Source organism: Globicephala melas, chromosome 4 (genome assembly GCF_963455315.2).
Source record: "Globicephala melas chromosome 4, mGloMel1.2, whole genome shotgun sequence".
Classification (NCBI taxonomy): Eukaryota; Metazoa; Chordata; class Mammalia; order Artiodactyla; family Delphinidae; genus Globicephala; species Globicephala melas.
The window spans coordinates 124316866-124333275 of NC_083317.1; the positions used below are offsets into that span (position 1 = coordinate 124316866).

The 16410-nt window shown below is 43.8% G+C and overlaps 1 long non-coding RNA gene and 1 pseudogene across 1 annotated transcript in view; one reads left to right on the forward strand and one right to left on the reverse strand.

Annotated features, from left to right (window-relative positions):
- LOC138842679 (uncharacterized) overlaps positions 1-16410 on the forward strand; it is a 79369-nt gene that overhangs the window by 29478 nt on the left and 33481 nt on the right. Inside the window, exon 2 of the long non-coding RNA XR_011377448.1 lies at positions 5548-5770. This is a non-coding gene — a long non-coding RNA (uncharacterized lncRNA). The remainder of the gene's footprint in view (positions 1-5547; positions 5771-16410) is intronic.
- LOC115862108 (CDGSH iron-sulfur domain-containing protein 1 pseudogene) lies at positions 5902-6302 on the reverse strand (annotated as a pseudogene).

Below are 16410 nucleotides of genomic sequence, written 5' to 3' on the forward strand. Positions count from 1 at the left end.
AGGAAGACAAGATCTTCTAGAGATGAAAGAGATTCCTGCATCTGGAATTTGTTGGAATCCAACAAATTTCCTATGTGCCTAGTTTAATTTGGGTTTTTGTCACCTGCGATAGAAAGAATTCCAGTTACATAAATATCATATTAGTAACTATAGGCACAGGAAACTCCAAAAGCATTTGGTTGTACACAAGGTGTTCTGATTGTCACCTAGTAACTGAGGTAGAGGCTATGGTTTCTAGGTTTTTCTTGGCTTTGGTGACCTCTGTAATCACCAAGCAAACAAACACAGTTGGCAGGTCACAGAGACACCTTTATGTACACACCAGAACTCAGTAGAAAGCTGCTTGGACGCCATCCAAGGCAATTATTTACAGAAGTTCCCAAAGCATATAATTATAGGGCCACAGTGCAGGGCCCTGCCCCATGAGGGCAGCTCCCGTGTGTAACCAAGAGTGTTAGACAAGAAAATCACTGAACTGGCTGAACTTGCATTTAGGATAAAAAAAAAAAAAATCAATCAATAAAATAAAATACATAAATATTCCACTGCATAAGCTTAAAGCGAGGAGACCTGAATCAACAGCATTTCACATGAGAAAGCTTTGAATATTTCAAAGAGGCAGAAGAAGCTGTCTTTGGGTTTTGAATTTATGCCACTCCCAACACAAACAAGTAGTTGACACAGTGGCTAAAAAAAAAAAAAAAAAAAAAAGCTGACGTTATATTCCCAAGCAGGCCCTCTCTCATTAGTAGGAAGATGGGTTCAGCACCTTCAGGCTTATAGGGTCCTTGTAGCTCATGATCTCTTAAAGTGAGAGATCCTGTTTTTGCCTAGCAGTTCCCTAAAATAGCTGTGAATATGCCTGCTTGGATGATGTACCTATCCCTGAACTAATCACTGCCCAAGGGGATAGGAGGGAGAGACTGACTTGTTTGGGTCCCTTGCCCACCCCTGTGGAGTACGAGGGAACATCCTCCCTGACTGACAGCCCCACGTAATCCCATGGGTTAGTAAGGGGTAGTTCCACAAAACGGGGAGACAGGGGTGATAGCAGGTAACAACTGTCCACAGGAATCCTGTGAGTTTCAAAACCTCATTTTCTTTCCCATTGCTGCTCCCTTCTTTCCGATCACTTTGTTTAAAAACTTGTGAGTTGGTTAGTCTGTCATCAATCAGTTTCCCCCTCTAAACTCCCCTAGGCTGGAAGCCTGCAAACTACATTCCCCAGAATCTCTTTCAGCTTGCTTCTGGTAGGATCTTCCAATAGGAGACATTGGCCAGAGACTGGAAGGTGAGAGAAAGACCCCCCAGTTTCTGGTAGGGCCTCTGGGCACAGTGGGGACAGGAGCTGTGAGCAACAAGCGCAGGCTCCTGGGTATGACAGCCTCAGAAGTACGCTGTGGGTGACAACAGGGCTCTGGGTGACAACACCATTTTCTCCTTTACGTCTTCAGCTCCAGGGTTAGCATGTAGTGGCCCTGCAGTTGCTAATCCTTTGGTGATTTTCCCTCTTTTGCTCCTTTCAGTATCTTGTAACCAATTCCTGGTACAGTATTAACACCTTTTTGTTTAAAATATGTGGAGTGGTTTTTGTTTTTCTAATTGTACTAATATAGTCTTCATTTAATTTTGTTATTAGAAATTCTTATTTTTTTCATTTAAAAATTTAAAACTTGTGGCAAAATACACAACAGAAAATCTATCATTTTTTTTTTTTTTTTAATTTTGGCCTCACCAAGTGGCTTGCCTGGGATCTAAATTCCCTGACTAGGGATTGAACCTGGGCCTCGGCAGTGAAAGCACCAAATCCTAACCATTGGGCCACCAAGGAACTCCTATATCATGACATTTTTTTACAGTGTACGGTTTAGTGACATTAAGTACATTGATATTGTACAGCCATTACCACCATCCATCTCCGCAACTTTTCCATCATCCCAAACTGAACCTCCCCATTTCCCCCTTCACCCAGCCTCTAGCACCACCATTTCACTTCCTGTCTCTATGAGTTTGACTCCTCTAGGTACTTCATATTAGTGGGATCATACAATATTTTGGGACTGTTTTAGCATAATGTCTTCAAGGTCATCTATGTTGTAGCCTGTGTCAGAATATCCTTCCTTTTTAAGGCTCAGTAATACTGCGTTATATGTACATAACCCATTTTGATTATCCATTCATCTGTTGATGGATACTTGGTTGTATATCAGCTTCCTAAGGCTGCCATAACTAAGTACCACAGACTGGATGGTTTAAACAAGAGAAATTTATTTTCTCACAGTTCTGGAGGCTAGAAGTCCAAGATCAAGGTCTCAACAGGACTGATTTCTTCTGAGGCCTCTCTCTCCTTGGCTTGTAGATGGCTGTCTTCTTTTTGTATCTTCACATGGTCTTTCCCCTGTGTGTGTATGTTTAATTTCCTTTTTTGTATAAGGACACCAGTCATGTTGGATTAAGGCCCACACTAATGACCTCGTTTAACTTTAATTACCTTTTTAAAGGCCCTGTCTCCAAATATAATCACATTCTGAGGTCCTGGGGGTTAGGACTTCCATAAATGAGTTTGGGGAGCAGAATTAACCCCATAACAGGTTGCTTCCACCCTTTGGCTATTCTGAATAATGCCACTATGAACATGTACAGATATTTACTCGAGTCTCTGCTTTCAATTCTTTTGAGTATATACCCAGAAATGGAATTGCTAGAGCATATTGTAACTCGATGTTTAGTTTTTTGAGGACCTGCCAAATCATTTTTTCCCAGCCTCTGTACCATTATACATTCCCATCAGCAAGGCACAGGATTCCAACTTTTCTACATCCTTGCCAACACTTGTTATTTTGTTATTATTTTATTTTCATAATAGCCATTCTTATGGATATGAAGTAGTAGCTCATTGTGGTTTTGATTCGCATTTCCCTAACGATTACTGACGTTGAACATCTTTTCATGTGCTTGCTGGCCATTTGTAAGTTTTCTTTGGAGAATGTCTATCAAGTCCTTGGCCCACTTGTAGACATTTTTATTTTTCAAAGAAACCGTATACACACTATAGCAATAGTAAGTGAATGAAATGGGGAATATATTCACCAGTAATCCCTAGATGTGAGTTGACCACAGACAACTGGTACAACCTTACAGAGTCAGCTGTGGCAAGGTGGCACAGCAGGTGGACTCGAGAGCCGCCATTGCCTGGGCTTTGATCTCTGGTTCCTCCACTTACTCGCTATGTGACCTCAGGCAAGTTTCTTAATCTCTTGTGTCTTGGTTTTCCTACTTAAGAAATGGGAGTAATAATACTGCCTACTTCATAGGGTTGTTACAATGATTAAGTGAGTTAACAATCAGCACAGTGCCAGGTACAAATTCATATAAATTAACTATCAGCATTTATTCTCTGGATCCCAACCTTCTGGGCTGCCTCCACAGCTGGGCCCCATCTGGTGTCCTCTCCCGCCACTGCTGGTGTTTCTCTTTACCCAGTGATCCACCAGGCAAATAGATCTATGTAGCAGATACTAGACGCTAAACGCTTTTCACATACTAACTTTAATTTTTTACCATTACCTTCAACAATAGTCTAGTGATCCTGGGCTCTGGCTCAGTGATCAGCTGGGAAGGAATCTGGGTTCAGATCACAAATCTCCTCTTCCTATGTCACTTCACATCTCTGGGCTTCAGTTTCTTCTTTTTTTTTTTTTTTGGCTGCGTTGGGTCTTCGTTGCTGCGTGCGGGCTTTTCTCTAGTTGTGGCAAGGGGGGGCTGCTCTTCATTGCGGTGCACGGGCTTCTCATTGTGGTGGCTTCTCTTGGTGCAGAGCATGGGCTCTAGGTGCACGGGCTTCAGTAGTTGTGGTTCACGGGCTCTAGAGCGCAGGCTCAGTAGTTGTGGTGCACGGGCTTAGTTGATCCGCGGCATGGGGGATCCTCCCGGACCCGGGTGTGAACCCGTGTACCCTGCATTGGCAGGCAGATTCTTAACCACTGTGCCAGCAGGGAAGTCCCTGGGCTTCAGTTTCTATATTTGGGAAATGATGAGAGTCATTCCGATTTCACAGGGTCACTGAGGGGTAAGGCCTGTAAAGCACTTAGCACACACAGTGCTTGGCACATAGTAAATGCTTAAAAGATATATATTACTATTATATCCATTTTACAGATGAGGAAACTGAGTCTTAGAGAGCTAAAGTTATTGCCCAAGGTCATAAACCTGATGTTGAGAGAAGATGGACCAAAATCATTTTCTTTATTATTTTCTTCAGTTCTGCATATATGATTTTTGTGCAGTTCCTGTTGTGTGATAAGAGTGCAGACATAAGTTTGTATTTTTTTTAAATTGCATTAAAGCATGAGTAATTTTCATATTGCTATGGCGATATGAAGACCTGACTATGTAATATACCACTGAATAATCCGGCATCTTCATGCCCACTATTTCCTTCTCTTGGATTATTTCCTCAGGATAAATTCCCAGAAAGGAATTTGTTATGTCAAAGGGTGTTAACATTATTTTGATTTTGGATACAGAACATCATGTCGTTTTCCTAAAGAGTTCTGCGATAGTAATTATATTTGTATGGCTGTAATTTATTTTCTGGTCTCCTTGAAATAATTGAACATTGATAAATAATGATGCAGATAAGTAATCTCCAGGCTGAAAAAGAGTGAATAGGTTGGGATTAGATGATAATCCTGTTTGGAAACATGTGACTAAGTAACCCCAGTTACTGGATGTGGGTATGTATTAGTTCTTGTCTACTAGATGGGATGCTCACATCATCCGGTTAAGGAGTGTGTATGTTATCCATAACTGACCAGCTCAGTCTCTGGGCATGTGAGGGTATCAGCAGAAGGGTATGGCTTGTTTACTGGGTCCTGCTGAGCACTTGGCTCACCTCCAGAAGAGGCCTCTTGTTCTGAAAGGAACCTGGATCTGAGGTGCCTGAGTGGGAGCCATTCTTCAAATTCTTAACTCAGGGTGTGGAGTCCAGGAGAACAGGGCTGACATCCTTTCTCCTTCACTATTAGTCTTGGGATCTACAGAAAGCTCTGAGAGTCTCTGTTTCTTTATCTGCACAGGGGAAGGGTGATAAAGTAGATAGTAAATATTTAACAAGCCTTCAAATGGCTTCACATATATTAAATCATACCATTCTCAAACAACCCTATGAAGGAGATATTATCATTTATCTCATTTTACAGATGAGGAAGCTGAGGTACAGACTGGTTAAATAATTTACAGTCAGTAAGTGGAGGAGCCAGGGTTTGAACCCAGGCTCTTGGGCTCCAGAGCTTCAGACTTTAATACCACGCTCACTGTTGAGTAATATGGAAGGTTAACAAACCTTAGCTTTAAGGGCTATTGTGAGGATTAGGGATGATGACACATTGGTATGTGGCACTGGTCTTGCTATTCTACAGAAATGGTCACTCTTGCTAAATTTATCAGTGATGTCCATATGACCAAACCTAATAAAAACTTTTCTGACCTCTCAATAGCATTAAACCCAGTTGACCATTTCCTCATTCTTTTTTTTTTTTTTTGCAGGACGCGGGCCTCTCACTGTTGTGGCCTCTCCGGTTGCAGAGCACAGACTCTGGACGCGCAGGCTCAGCGGCCATGGCTCACGGGCCCAGCTGCTCCACGGCATGTGGGATCTTCCTGGACCGGGGCGTGAACCTGTGGCCCCTGCATTGGCAGGCGGACTCTCAACCACTGTGCCACCAGGGAAGCCCCTCATTCCTTTTTTTTTTAACTCACAGGCCATGAGGTAGGTTTTTTCCTTTTTTTTTTTTTTGTTTAAACAAATATGAATCACAATGGTTCAACAAGTAAGGCAAATTCCACGAATATAAAGCTGCAATTTGCAGTATACCATATCTAGAACCCAAGGGAGGTGAATTAGACAGAAATGGTAGTCATTCTAATTAAACAATCAGGTGACATCATGACAAGTTGGTTTTTAGCGTCAAAACTGTCCATTGAAGTTTCTTTTTTCTTAATGATCAGAGGTCCCATGTTGGCTCCAGCCTCTTTGTTGTGTTTCGTGTGTGATCCATCACAGAATGGGAACTTTTTGGCCTCTAACAATAGCAGTGCACAACTTTATCTCCCAAATCCTCCATGTCAAAAGCATGCACCATCTTGGAGTTTTCTTTCTGGCTGTGAAGGTTTACCATAGATTTGCTGCAATGATCTCTAACATAAAATCTTTTGTAAGCTAGATAACCAGCTGCAGCTGTCCCAACAGTAATGGTAACAGGCTGCAGTCCATTCAGCTCTAAGCTGGAGGTTGCATTCATGGCGCTGTCACTTCCAAAGTGTGTACACAGGACACCCAGCACAGACAGCTCGAGTAGCCAGCCTGAGTCACGGTGCGAGAGGCGTCCCCAGGGCACCAATTCCAGGCTGCTCACTCCTTCTTGAAACACTTTTATTTTTGGCTTTAGTGACAATCCACTCACAAGGGTTTACTCCTACTCCTCTTGGTTGTTCCTTGTCAGTCTCTTTTTCTCTCTTTTCCTCTTTTAACTGACTTCTAAGTGTTGGTGTGCCCTGGGCTGGTGTCTCCTTAGCCCTCCTCTCTTTTCTTTCCCTGGGAGATCTCACACAGCCCTGTGGTGTAAGATATCATCTGTATTATATATTTGTTGATGACCCCTGTATTAGCCAGGGTTCAACCAGAGAACCAGAACCAGTAGGAATATACAATGTATCAAGAGACTTATTGCAAGGAATTTCTTATGTGATTTTAAAGGCTTGCTAGGTAAGCCCCAGATCTGTAGGTCAGGCTGTCAGGAAGAGCAGGCTGGAAACTCTTCCCCTGTCCCCACCCTGGCTAGCCTCCATCTCCAGCCTGGACGACGACTGCCAGCGCCATTTAACCTGTCTCTCTGCTTACATTCCTGCCTCACTCTCATTGTTTCCATTCTTGTCTTAAGCTACCCATTTACCAGAGTGTTTCTTTAAGGTGCACAGCAGAGTGATTTGACTTAACGTACATCATGAAAGGACTGTCATAATAAGTTTAGTGAACATCCGTCATCTCATCCAGATACAAAATTAAAGAAAGAGAAGAGAATATTCCTCCCCGTGATGAGAACTTTTCAGATTTCCTCTCTTAACAACTTTCATCTGTAACATCCAGCAGTGTTCATTCTATTTATCATGTTGTACATGACATCCCTAGTACTGATTTATCGTATAACTGGAAGTTGGTACCTTTTGACTGCCTTCCTCCAATTCCCCCTCCCCGCTCCCCAACCTCTGGGAACCACAGATCTGATCTCTTTTTCTATGAGTTTGTTTGTTTGTCAGAGTGACCCTTTTAAAGCATAAACCAGATTTACCTGATTCCCATATTTGAAACTCATCAGTGACTTCCCGTTGCTCTTAGCTTAAAATGGAAACCTCTGACCTTGGTGGAGTATACTGCAGAATTGGTCACAAATTTTTCCCATCCCTGTCCACATGCCCCTTTGCTATGTGACTTTGCCACTCCTCCCATAAAGAGGCGTAGTCCATTTCCCTACCCCTTGGATCTAGGCTGGCTTTGTGACTTGTGTTGACCGACAGAATGCAGTGCAAGTGACATTATTTGACTTTTAAGGCTAAGCCTCAAGAGGCCTTGCAGCTTCTACTTTTATCCTCTTGGAATGTTCCCCTGAGACCGACATGTGAAGAAGGCTAGTCTAGCCTCCTGGAGGATGAGCAATCATGTTGACAGAGAAGAACTCTTCCATCCGAGGCCCTCTAGACTGACCGGCCAATAGCCAGCACTAACCACCAGACGTGTGTGGGAAACCATCATAGATCATCTAGTCCCAGACGAGCCACCAAATGATGGCAGCCACCTAAGTGACACCAGGTGAGACTGGTGGTTCTTCTGCTGATCCCAGCCCAAATGGCTGCCTTCCAGAATTGTGAGCAAATAAATGGCTGTTGTTTTAAGCCGCTAAGTTTTGGGTTGGTTTGTTACTCAGCTCTGAATACCTGTTACACTTCATCTACAAGGCTCCGTATGCCTTTGACCAGCTTCTCTAAACTTATTTCATACTGTTCCCTCCCTTGATTGTTCTACTGTAGCTCCACTGGCCTCGTCCTGTTCCTGGAATATTCCAAAGTCTTTTCTTCCTCCAGGCCTTTGCTTCCTTTGGCAATTGCATGGCAGGTTCATCTTCATCTTTCAGTGTGTATTAAAATACCATTCTTCAGATTAAATTCAAATACCATGGAGCAGTCTCCCATGACCACTCCTCTGTGTAAAGTTGCCTCTGCCAGACACTCCCATGTTAGGATTTCTTTCCTTACCACAGTTTAAAATTATCTTGTTCCTTTATTTGTTGACTTGTTTTACTGGAAGGTAAGCACCACGATTCTTCTCAACACAGCACTACAGGCTGCCACTATCAAAAGATAAACCCTAGCCCCTTTGTAGGCAAAGAGCACGGTTACTCAGTGAGGAAGACAGAACAGCCGGGAACTCTGACAGGTGGTTGAGAGGCAGCATGAGGGCATTCGATGGGGAAGAACTTCTTCAGTGACTCAGAAGCTGCCTTTAAGTCACACTTCAGCAAGGTTAATCCCTCCCAGGCATCTGGCCCAGAGCACCTTGATTTCTCTTCTTATCAATCCTGCCTCAGTTCTGGGAGTTGCTGTGTATAAATTATCTCAGTCTCAAGGATCGCTCTGGAGACTTGGGATTTTTGAAGAACTACTAACGATGGTTAACGTTTTCATTCACAAATATAAAGTGTAATTTAATTAAACAGACTTTCTTCCTCCTGAACTCTTCATACAAATCTTCAGAGATTTAGGCTCCCTGCTAAAAAAAAAAATGTTTTTACTCCTCAAAGTTGGGACAAGGGATGTAAGAAGAGACATTGTGAGAAAGTTCAAGAAATACTGTTTCATTATCATTTTCTTAGGTTTAAAAAAAACCTTAAATTCTAAGAAAAAAAAATTAATCAGAGAACTGACCTCCTGGAAACAGCTGTGGGAAAGCTGAATTAAAAGGGGTGAAGTGAAGGGGCTTCCCTGGTGGCACAGTGGTTGAGAATCTGCCTGCTAATGCAGGGGACACGGGTTCGAGCCCTGGTCTGGGAGGATCCCACATGCCGCAGAGCAACTAGGCCCGTGCGCCACAACTACTGAGCCTGTGCTCCACAACAAGAGAGGCCGCGATAGTGAGAGGTCCGTGCACTGCGATGAAGAGTGGCCTCCACTTGCCACAACTAGAGAAAGCCCTCGCACAGAAACGAAGACCCAGCACAGCCAAAAATAAATAAATTAAAAAAAAAAAAAGTAACAAATGTTCAAGTACAATTGGTGTCAAAAAAAAGGGGGTGAAGAATGACAGCTTTATTCCGGATATGAATCTCAATACTTCTCAACACAGGAAATGCATACAATTACTGCAGGGAAATAAGACATGATAGCTTATTTATTTAATTGAGTTGAGAGAATCATAATTTTCTTTAAGCCTCTGAGCAAAATATAATGTATTCTAGCACTCAAGAATAATATTCAGAGAAGCCATAGGACAGAAAACTATTTGAATGAGAATGGAGTAGTGGAAGTGGAGGGGAGGGGGAGGGGAGGAGGGTTGCTGATTACTCCTTGTTCTGTGCCTCTCAGATCCATTTTCTTCCCTGCTCTGTGTCCCAGCAGTAGGTTCTCTCCAGCCTCTACCCTCTAGCAATCAGGTCGGGTCCAGCCAATGGAAAACACCAGCAGAGGATTGGAAGATGGAAGGAAAGAGAGGTCAGGGTATTTACACCTCCTCACTGTGGTTCTGCTCCTCTGAGGCAGTGGGTCTCAAAAAGTGATCAGCATACCAGCAGCATCTTCATCACCTAGGAGCTTCATAGAAATGCAAGTTCTCGGCCCAACGCCAGACCTTCTGGGGGGCCCAGCAATCTGTATTTGAACAAGCCCTCCAAGGTGATTTTGATGCTCTGTAAAATCTGAGAACCAATGATGAACAGCCACAGCTTCTGGTGGGCAGACCTTTCTCTGCAGTCCCAGCTTTTACTAGACTCCAGTAATTCTGTCCCCTTCTTTTGTCCTTCAGGTCTGGGGGTAGAAAGGCTTTCTCAGCACGGCTGGTACTTCAGTAGCTCATAACCTCTTGATGGTTGCCTTATCCCTGCCTATTGTGCCTTTGCAAAGTCTCTTTAGTTAAAAGGTTTGAGTGCACTGCCAGTCTCCTGCTATCTGCCTGATTGATTTGCAGAGGCACCAACTGTGGGCAAAGGCTGGAAAGCTAACTGGCCATGGATAACAGAGCACAGGCATATCAGGCTAGCAGGGCAGGGAACGCATGGGAGTGAGCCTCTCCTACGTACCAGGCGTTCACTCGTTTAAGGCTCGCAAACCTCCTAGAGGAAGGTATCTTCTGTGTTTCACTGATGATCACCTGAGCCAGATCCCAGACTGCACCTCTGTCATAGACTGGCTGATTCTTCTTTCTGGCCAAGGAGACTCTTCCTGAGAATCCTGCCCCTGGAGTCCTCACACAGGTCACACCTTCACCCCTCAAACCATCATGAAGTTGTTGTTAGGGGCTGGGGGGAGACTGGTAGGCCCCTTAAGAGCTGTGTGATATTGGGCACGTTGCATGGCCACTCTGAGCCTCAGGTTCCTCAACTGTAAACAGGGATTTTAATGCCTGCTCTGTGGTGTGTTGGGAGGATTGCACCAGGTGACATATGTCGAGCACCTGGAACCACATCTGGAACAGAGTAGGAGCTCTGTAAACCTGAGTGCCTCTGCCTTCCCCACAAAGGTGTGCTAGGGAGAGAACCTGACTGGCTAAGTGAATCAGGTCTCACTTTTTAAAAAATATTTTATTGGAGTATAGTTGGTTTACAATGTTGTGTTGGTTTCAGGTGTATAGCATAGTGATTCAGTTATACATATACATATATTCGTTCTTTTTGAGATTCTTTTCCCATATAGGTTATTATAGAATATTGAATAGAGAACCCTGTGCTATACAGTAGGTCCTTGTTGGTTATCTATTTTATATATAGTAGTATGTGTATGTTAATCCCAAGCACCTAATTTATCCCTCTTCACCACATTTACCCTTTGGTAACCATAAGTTTGTTTTCGAAGTCTGTGAGTCTGTTTCTGCTTGGTAAATAAGTTCATTTATATTATTTAAAAAAATTAGATTCCATATATGAGTGATATCATCTGATATCTGTCTTTCTCTGTCTGACTTACTTCACTTAGTGTGATCATTTCTAGGTCCCTGCATGTTGCTGCAAATGGCATTCTTTTGTTCTTTTCTATGGCCGAGTAATATTCCGTTATATATATGTACCACATCTTCTTTATCCATTCCTCTGTTGATGGACATTTAGGTTGCTTCCATGTCTTGGCTATAGTAAATAGTGCTGCTATGAACATTGGGTGCATGTATCTTTTTGAATTAGAGTTTTCTCCAGATACATGCCCAGTAGTGGGATAGCTGGATCATACGGTAACTCTATTTTTAGTTTTTTAAGGAACCTCCATACTGTTCTCCATAGTGCTTGTGCCAGTTTATATTCCCACCAACAGTGCAGGAAGGTGAGGTCACACTTTTTATATAGATGTTGGTCTGGAAACATCATATCCCCAAGGAGAGGCACTTCCAACAGGTGGAATCCTCAGGAAGTCAAGAGGACTTGTCTAAGCGCTGAAGAACTTGGTCAGTAATTGAGGCTTGGTGAGAGAGAGACGGGGCTGACCGTTGGATATGCAGTTTGTTTGTCTTTTAAAGTAAGTTATGCTCGGGAACTTGCCCCCAGTCTCTCTCCTGTGCTCTTCCTGTCTCCTTGACATGGTGGTGACCAGAGGAGGGCAGTGCCTAAGGGGTATCTGGAGGAAGAGTTCCCTTAATGTGACTTTGCAAGCTTGGCTCCCTCTGCCTGGAACTATCTCTATCCTCACCCAGGCCAACTCCTGCTAACTCCTACTCTCTGCTCAGACACCGTCCTTCGGCCCTGTTCCCTGGCTCCAGCCATTCTAGGCAGAGTTAGCTGCCCCTGTTCCACAACATCCAGCCCCATGCATTCCTCAATTGCCACAGTTGCCAAGGGTGTGGGGTCTGTTTCCTCTCCAGGCGCAGGCATTTGTCTTGCTCACTTGCATCCCGGGTCTAGCCCAGGACCTGGTCTGCATTGGGGCTCAGGGTTCCCAGATGCTCAGCAGTGCATAGGAACAGCCTGGGAGAGGGCTTGCCTCAGGCCTGATCCATCTCCCATTCGTCCCTGGTTAAAGCACATAGACATGTATTTCTTCCACGAACGTTGGTGGAGTATATGCTGGGTTCCATTCTGGATGCTAGAGATGCAGGAGTGGATTGGATGCAGCTCTCCTGGAGCCTGCAGGCTAATAGGGAGGACGACTGTACACTAGGTAATACTGATACACAGCAGAAGCCCTCAGTGGCCCAAGAGAGGTGCCAAGCTACGGGGATTAGAGGAAGAAGGGGTGACTCCCTGTTGGGCTCAGGGAAGACCTTACACACAGGTGCTCTGTTGCCTTCCCGATAACAGAATATCTTCCCAGCAGTTACAGCACATTTCTAATATCGTGATAGCTGCTGTGGTGAGGTGGGGTGATCACAGACACACCTATCCCATGGTCTCTTTGCTTACCTAATCTATGGGTCTCAGTCTTGTGTCACGACTTCTTTTAAAACAATGGCCCTAGCCAGCCCAGGAGGTGTTCTAGAAATCTAAAACAGATGGGTTTTAGAAATCAAAATGTTTTAGAAATCTCAGTCAAATGGGGACCCATTTGAGTGGCACAGTGATCGGGGGACCTGCTGGCAAGGTCAGGGTGAGGTCAGGGATGCTGAACATCCTGCCAGGCCCAGGACAGTCTGGCTCAGTGAAAAACGGTTGCAGATTGTACATGACTCTCAAGTGCCCTGCCTGACGCTCAAGTAGGTGGAAAACTTGTGTATAATGCTCTGAGCCTAAAACCTAATCCCGTTTTATATGTAAACACAAAAGTATTTTCTGCTCAATTTTAATAAACACTGAATTTTCCAGGGGTGCAACTACTGTGTAAACCAAAGAACAATGTACTTTATTTTGTTTGGAATTTTGCCAAGGGTTGTTCAAGGGCTTGGAAATCATGTCACCAATGGCAACACTGTCAGATTTGATGCCCAATTTAACTTTCCTGTATCAGTCTGCATTTATAGCTGCTGCATTTGTATTGATTTAAACCTTACTTTTAAATGCCAAAAATAAAGAAAAAAGAGTTGACAATATATATGCTTTAAAGCAACCATAGCAACAGAGATTATACCCAGTGCTGAGGTGAGATGGGCGGGTGGTGAGACGATAAGTAACTTGAGGATGGGAGTTCTTTTAGGTACAGAGGTTGAGGAATCCTTTCTGCGGAGGGGATGTGAGGTGAAAAGTGAAGCATGACAGAGCTAGCCGTGCAAAGGCCCTGAGGTCGAAATAGCTGGGCATGTCTTAGGAACTGTCAGAACCCCCAGGTAACTGGAGTACAGGTGAGCAAGGGGAGCAAGGGCGGAGAGCATCAGGGATTGAGGCTTGAGAAGTGAAAAAGGGCCTTGAAACTGCAGTAAGGATTTTATTCTCTGAAAGTCACTGAGGGGTGTGAAGCAGGGGATGACCTGGCCGAAATTATCTGTTAAAAAGATGAAGCTGCTGGGAAGGTTCGAGGTGAGCCTGGAATATTTTGCAGTGCCAGAAAGCAAAGAAGGCAGTCAACATGGAGACATTACACATGTCATTTTCCTGTTGTCTGGAAAGCTTAAAGGGAGAGAATAAGTGCTCTGTAAATATTTAATGATACCCTGTGTTGATAGAAACTAATCAGAGAACAATGCATGGCAGTTCTGTATTGTGGATTTGTGTAGAGCTGCACTGTTCAATACAGTGTCACTAGGTATATGTGACTATTAAGCACTTAAAATGTGACTAGTGCAACTGAGGAACTGAATTTTAATTTTATTTAATTTCAATTTACATTTAAAACCTGAAACTTGACTCAGTTATTAGAAAATGTTTAGGTGTGTTGAGAATAATTTGATAGCCATTAATAATTTTATATTGATTACATGTTGAATTGGTAATACTGTAGATATATTGGATCAAGTAAGAGACTTTATTAATATTACCAGTTCTTTTTACTTTTTAAAATGAGGCTACTAGAAAATTAAAAATTATATTCTGGCTTACATTATTATTATTTTTTTTTTTTTTTTGCGGTACGCAGGTCTCTCACTGTTGTGGCCTCTCCTGTTGCGGAGCACGGGCTCCGGACGCGCAGGCTCAGCGGCCATGGCCCACGGGCCCATCTGCTCCGTGGCATGTGGGATCTTCCTGGACCGGGGCACAAACCCGTGTCCCCTGCATCGGCAGGCGGACTGTCAACCACTGCGCCACCAGGGAAGCCCACATTATTATTTTTTATTTTTATTTTATTTTTTTCTTGGCTGCAACGCAAGGCTTTTAGGATCTTAGTTCCCTGACCAGGGATTGAACCCGGGCCCTGGCAGTGAAAACGTGCCGAGTCCTAACCACTGGACCACCAGGGAATTCCCTCTTTATTGTTTTTTTAGAGTTTGTCTACCCTTAGTTGTTTTTTTTTTTAATTGAAATATAGTAGAGTTACAGTTTTGTGTTAATTTCAGGTGTACAGCAAAACGATTCAGTTATACATACATATATATCAATTTTTTTTCAGATTCTTTTCCCTTATAGGTTATTACCTGGCTTACATTATATTTCTAGGAGACAGAGCTGCTCTAGATGTTTTGACGATGAGCCCTCAATGCTGTTTTCAACCATAAAAAATCATTACACGGACAAAGAACTGTAGCGACTTCCACTGTTGAGATTTAACGTTCCAATTAAGTGGAGGCTATAAATGAGATTAATGGGAAAAATAAAGGCAAACCCTGGCCTGGGTGTTGATGAAGTTAGAGGGTAACATGCCAACTTCTCCTTCCTCTTTGTCCTTAAATGCACTCCCTGCCTTTGTGTAGTGTTTCTTTTCTAAGGAAAGGGGGTAAGGTTCTGTAGGTCGCCCAGTCAGAACTTCTGGTCTCCCTTTTCCTGGTCCCCTTCCTGCCCTTCCTTCTCAGGGATTCACATCCCTTTACCCTCCATATCACCCATCTTTTCTGGAGAAACACAGGATAGAAATTTAACTCTAAAGCAGGCAACCTTTCTTTGTAAAGGGTCAGAGTAAATAATTTAGGCCTTGTGGCCATAGTCTCTGAGGCAACCCTTCAATTCTGCAGTCGTAGAGTGAAAATAGCCACAGACAATGTGTAAACAAATGCACTGGGCTGTGTTCCAATAAAATTCGATTTATGGATACTGAGATTAGAATTTCATATAATTTTCCCATGTCATGAAATAGTCTTCTTTTGATTTTTTCCTAACTCTTTCAAAATGTAAAATCCATTGTAGACTCAAGGGCCATACGAAAACAGCCTGGCAAGGATTGGCCCTCGGGTCCTGGTTTGCTGACCCCTCCCTAAAGTATAAGTGAAGACTCAGTGTAATGAGCTATCCTTTGGGGAATACTGGGGCCAGAAAGATCTTTTCATTCCTTCACCATACAGCTCAGTCCCAGCCAATTGTAAGTACTCAGTACTCTACCTGAGTGACTGAAATTTCAGGAGCCCTGTCAAGGTCGGGAGGTTAAACACTGTGGATCATCCGAGGACCTGGATGGCTGGAGGGACTTCTGTGCAGTAATCACTCTCAGCGACAGTTCCCTGCTCGGAGTCCTGTACTCTAAAGGGCCTGCTTTGGCCCTGGTCTGGCTTTAACCTCCCCAAGGGATGAAGAATCTACAGGGCAATGGAGACATGCCCATTTGGAGACTCACCCCTTCCTCCATGCTTCAGGTATTGGGACCCCATAACTCCCTGCCCAGATGAACTCAAGTCCACTTTTATGCTGGTGTGGCCTCTACCCTGGGCCCATTCTCCTGTGCAGAGACCACACTGCCAATGTGCTCACACTTGGGCCAAGGGATGGCCAAGCGGCTGCTGTTTGCACAGGGTGCAGTGGAGCTTGGAAGCACGGACTAGGGCTGTGTGTGTTGCGGTGAGCAGGGGCAGGGGCTGGGCCTGGGATGGAGGGCCAGTGGTGGCTTCTTCTGTCTGGCTGTGTTAGGCATAGAATTTTAAATGTAAACCTGACTAGGTAATTATGATGGTATATTTGTCATGGCAGCAGGATAAGCGATATTTTAATCAAGAGTTTGTTAGGTTGACTTATAACTTAAATATTTAGACATATAGTCTTTGGGCCTCCATTTATATCCTCACGCTAAACTCTGCAAATGTTAGGGTAGGCCTGCTTCCACAGTTGAGTTAACTTTGCAATGGAGGTGGAGGGTGGGTGGGAGTCAGTG